The sequence below is a fragment of the Mobula birostris genome, chromosome 10 (assembly GCF_030028105.1).
Source record: "Mobula birostris isolate sMobBir1 chromosome 10, sMobBir1.hap1, whole genome shotgun sequence".
NCBI classification, from domain to species: domain Eukaryota; kingdom Metazoa; phylum Chordata; class Chondrichthyes; order Myliobatiformes; family Myliobatidae; genus Mobula; species Mobula birostris.
Genome location: NC_092379.1, coordinates 10,468,832 through 10,474,414, shown reverse-complemented (window position 1 = coordinate 10,474,414; position 5,583 = coordinate 10,468,832).

Sequence of the window (5,583 nt, the reverse complement as noted above, 5' to 3'; positions counted from 1 at the left end):
GGTGGCTGGGGTCCTGTCAGGGTCTTTGATCTACCACGGCACTCAAACTACAGTTCTGCACGTCCCCTGTTCTTGGAAGTTGCGGATTGGCTGCGTTCCGGTGTGTCCGGGTTCGGCCCTGAAGTCGGGGCCTTGCGCGGCCCTGTGGACGTGAACTCGCGCCGGGGTCGTGAACTGAAGCCTAGCGGGAGCAGGAACATTGAAGACAGGGAGCGTGGCTGTCGGAGGCCTCTGCGCTCGGTGATTAACTGGTCTGTCTCTCTCTCTCTCTCGATTCAGTTAAGAACTGAGGATTATGACAAAACTTGTGGGATAATGGACATACGGGGAGACAACTTTACAGAATTCACAAAACTGTCAAGTTGAGGGGCGAGGAGGTGTAAAACAAGCAGGGAAGGAATTGTATTGACTCGACTAAGAATCTGGCAGACTATCCTTTGTATCTTGTTGGAAAACACACTCTGGGGTGCGTAGGCTTTGTATCAAATGAATTGTTAAATGCATTCATCTACAACGTGAAGCATATCAGATTGAAAAATAATGTTAAATGTGGGCTTCACTACTCCCTTTGGGGTTTGATAGTTCTCATTTGAAAACTTTATTAAGTTATGGAAGTGAGCTTAATTTAACACAAAATATTGTCTTTCACTTCTACGTGGATTGTCACCTTGTCGCGGTGGAGAGGCTTGTGTGGTCCTGAGATCCCGAGAGTGATGCCGTCTGGAGCTATGCTCCTGGTAGGGTCACCCACGGCGGTAAGGTCGAGGGTGAGGTCCCTGACAAAGAACAATCCAACCAAGACCTCAATGGTGGAACAGGCGGACGAAGTTACTTCGAACTCAACGGCTGTGAAGGCGGATGAAGGCTGCAACAAATCCATCAGCTCCAATCGTCGTGGTTTCCATGCCATTGGAATCAGTTGGTTGATTTGTGAAGTATCGTGTATCAAGTACACGTTAAACAAATACACGCACAGGCGTCTTCGCTCTGTGGGCCACTTCTTCAGAACGAAGACCATCATCCTCAACCTCGAGGGATAGCCACGATGACGACATTGTCTTTGATTACTTACAATCTACAGGGTCTCTTGGGGTAATTTCGTTTTCATTTGATGAAGAGTTAGGAGGGGTTTTATTTCCCAACTCTACACCTCACTCCAGTCCGGCTGGTGGTGGCAATGCCCCTTTAAGTTGGACTGCCAACCGCCATTAAAAGTCAGCAGAAGTGCCTTAGCAGAGTCATTGTGTTGCGGAGAATGAATCGTCCCGCCGTGTTGCTTGGTTGCTCCTGATGGTATTCCTTTGCCAACCTCTTGTTTCCATCTCCTCCTGGGGATCTCGCCATCCCTCTGCTCCCGCGCCAAGTTGGGAGCCTGCTGTCCGAGCTCCTGGGCCGAGTCAGTGCCAGCGAGCTCGGTGGCAGAGAAAGCCCGCCGTTCCTCCGCACACCGCGAGAGTGTGTCGCTTCTCATCGATTCTACTGTGTTTACCGCGAACACCCTCATGAAAGTGAATCTCAGGCAAGTATATGGTGACGTGTAAATACTTTGATAATAAACCTACTTTGAACTGCCTCTATTGCAGATCAGGTTCTGTTTTCATGTGTGGGCATGAGCCAAATTTGTCCATGTTGAAAATACACAAAAACACTCGGTATGAAAACCTTAAACAAAGGAACAGAACCAGGCCATTCAGCCCATCGAGCATGCTCTACCAATCGAACCCCATTCTCCTGCCTTCTCACCGTAACCTTTGACACCCTGACCTATCAACCTGTTTTAAATACACCCAGTGACTTGGCCTCTGCAGCGTCCGAAGGGCTGGCACGTAAAGCACAGGAGACTGATACTAAAAATCAATTAAGCACCAGCCTGATGGGCCACAGAGGCTCGGGACAGACTTTAACTTTCAACTAAAAGTGGAGCGAGGAGAGAGCAGTTTTGACATTTGCAGGAATTAACATAGGTGCACACGTCAGAACCCTGAATTTAATATTATGGGAACTCTTTGGTAGGTAGAATTTGGTAAGTGGAATTCTGGTAACCCAGTGATGTCCCGATCTGGGAATCTCTCCTAACATCAATATGTCTGCTTGTACCTGTTAACTTTTCCTCTTCCCCTCTGCCCCCCCTCTCTCTTTCCCCTCCCCTCCCCCTCCCTCCCTCTCCCCCCTCTCTCCCCTCCCCCCTCTCTCTTCCCTCCCCCCCTCTCTCCCCCGCCATTCTGTGTGCCTTTGTCTGCGTATTACCTCCCTCTGGAGGACAGATGGAGCATTGCCACACCTTTAACCATCCAATTAAAATGCTGAGCATTTCCCTTTTGGGCAGATTGCGATCCCACCCGGTAACTGGAGCCACAGTTACTTGACTCTCCCTGCTAAAGCTGTTGTGGAGGGAGCCCAATGGGTGACTCTGGGTGTTTCAGTCACCCCCGGGTGCTCCATTTCCTCCCCGTGGCCCAAAGAAGCGTGTGCCAGTGGGTTAGTCGGCAGCTCGGGGGAAAACTCAGACTCAGGAGTTGGGATAGTAGAGAAAGATTGGGGAGAATGCAGGGTGTGTAGCCGACTTCTACATGGCACAGAGCGCCGACACTGGTTGGATGAAACAATTTATCTGTTTCAATAGGGACGCATCCAAACCGCTGGAAACGTTCATCATGTGAAGGCCAATCCAGTGGTCGGGTGCACAGCAGCACAGGGGCCAGCACCACACTTCACGGTACCGGCCACCCGGGTTCAATTCCCTCCTCTGCCTGTGAGGAGTTTGTACATTCTCCCCGTGACCGCCTCCGACTTCCTCCCAAAGAGTTACCGGTCAGTAGGTTACTTGGTCGCTGTAAATTGTCCCGTGATCAGGCCAGGGTTAGATCAGAGGATTGCTGGGCAGCACGGCTCGAAGGCCCCGATCCACCCTGTATCTCAATAAATCAATCAATTGATTATTGACGCGGACAAGTGAGTTTGCTACGACAGAACAGCGGTGGAGATTGTGCAGCAGCCACAGTGGAGGCCCCTCTCACACGATAGTCTCCATATTTGCCTGTAGCTGTGCGCCACACGCGACACGAACACATGCTCACACGTGCCTACAACCCTCCCCCCACCCCACCAAAGTCACATGACTGGCTTGGCTTGCGGGTGCAACAGGTTATTAAGAAGGCAAACGGAATGTTGGCCTTCATTGCTAGAGGGATTGAATTCAAGAGCAGGGAGGTTATGCTGCAACTGTACAGGGTACTGGTGAGGCCGCACCTGGAGTACTGTGTGCAGTTCTGGTCTCCTTACTTGGGGAAGGATATACTGGCTTTGGAGACAGTGCAGCGGAGGTTCACCAGGTTGATTCCAGAGATGAAAGGGTTAACTTATGAAGAGAGATTGAGTTGCCTGGGACTGTACTCGCTGGAATTCAGAAGAATAAGAGGGGATCTTATAGAAACATACAACATTTGGAAAGGGATAGATAAGATAGAAGTAGGAAAGTTGTTTTCATTGGTAGGTGAGGTTAGAACTAAGGGGCATAGCCTCAAGATTCAGGGGAGAAGATTTAGGATGGAGATGAGAAGAAACTGTTTTTCCCAGAGAGTGGTGAATCTGTGGAATTCTCTGCCCAGGGAAGCAGTTGAGGCTTCCTCACTAAATATATTTAAGATACAGTTAGACAGGTTTTTACACAGTGGGGGAATTAAGGGTTATGGGGAAAAGGTAGGTAGATGGAGCTGAGTTTACAGACAGATCAGCCATGATCTTATTGAATGACGGGGCAGGCTCGATGGGCCGGATGGCCTGCTCCTGCTCCTATTTCTTATGTTCTTATGATCTTAAGGACGCAAGACACACAACGTGCTGGAGGAGCTCAGCAGGTCGGGCTGCTTCTGTGAATGGGAATAAACCGTCGACGTTTCGGGCCAAGATCCTTCATCAGGACTGGAAAGGAAGGGAAAAGACTGTTTATTCCCCTCCATAGACACTGCCTGACCCACCGACCTCCTCCAGCCATTGTGTGTATTGCTCTAGCTTTCCAGCATCTGCAGCACCTCCTGTGTCCACGACTCAGACGGGCGCGTGCGTGGAAGTCACGTAGATACGCGCACGTGCAATCACTTGTGAGCACACACCGGAGTGCCTGCACACTCAGGCCCGCGCCCACACAGTCACGAACAAGTGCGCTCACCGTTCTGCGTGCCCACCCGCTGTGCGCCATTTTTCAATTGGGACTCCTCTGCCAGCGGATGAAATGTCAATACGCCTAATTAAACAGATACCTTCACTAATTACAGTTGAACGGTTCACAGGAGCGGGATTCTCAGCGGGGAGGAGTGCTCTCCCTCCCGCGCCACCTCTCGCCCTCCATCCCTTGTGGCCCGACGAGTTACTCCCTTCTCGCGAACTGCTTTCTCCATTCGGTTGGAGCTCTGGGCTCGCTCCAGCCCAGACGCGGCAAGCAAGCGCCTGGTGAAGATGAAGCTGAGGGTAAATCCAGATCACCAACAGAAGAAAATCTGCAGATGCTGGAAATCCAGAGAAACACACACACAAAATGCTGGAGGAACTCAGCAGGTCAGGCTGCATCTACGGAAACGAGTGATCAATGGTTCCATTTAATATTAGAGAACGTATACAATATACAGTCTGAAATTCTTTCTCTCCACAGACATCCCCCAAACAACAGAAAAACTGTAAGAATAAATGACAGAAAAAAACCATAAAAACCCAGAGACCTCCCCCACAGTGCAAGTAGCATCAACCCTCCCCCACTTTTTTATGTATTTATTCATTTACGGGACGTGGACATTGCCAGCTATGCCAGCATTTACTGCCCATCCCTAGTTGCCCTTCAGAAGGTGTGGGTACGCCCACAGTACTGTTAGGGAGGCAATTCCATGATTTGGACCCAGCGACAATGAAGGAGTTGACGATATGTTTCCAAGTCAGGGCGGTGAGTGACTTAGAGGGGGATTTCCAAGTGGATATTCCAGCACAAAGGAGGAGGAGAAGATGGCAACACGATGGCAGCGCGCGCGGCCTCTCTGGTGAATGATATCTGTAATCTGTAACTAACTGAAGGAAGAGCTAGTAAGAGATTTGAAAGTGGGAGGGGGAGGGGGAGATCCAAAATCCCAGTCAGTCAGCTCTTCCTTCAGTTAGTCCTGACAAAGGGTCTCGGCCCGAAATGTCGACTGTACCTCTTCCTAGAGAAGCTGCCTGGCCTGCTGCGTTCACCAGCAACTTTGATATGTATTGCTTGAAATTCCAGCATCTGCAGATTTCCTCATGTTTACTTGTCTAACGCCTCTCTTGATTTTCATAAACTGACTCACTTCTCCATCTATCCTTACAGCGACAGTTTGTTCCCAGTACAGATTTCTTTCAGATGTCTTTCGAATCTAGATCTAGAGTTTTCTGTAATATTTCCAATAACTTATTGTGCTTCACTTTATCAAATGCTTTTGTGTAGTCGATAAAACAAACAAATCTTCTTGCATTTGAATAGCTCATTCTGATAGTATCCTTAACATCAATATTGCATTTCTTGTAAAAGTAAAACTTAAAAAACTGAAGAAGCAAAAACCTGAACAATCCCTTGAC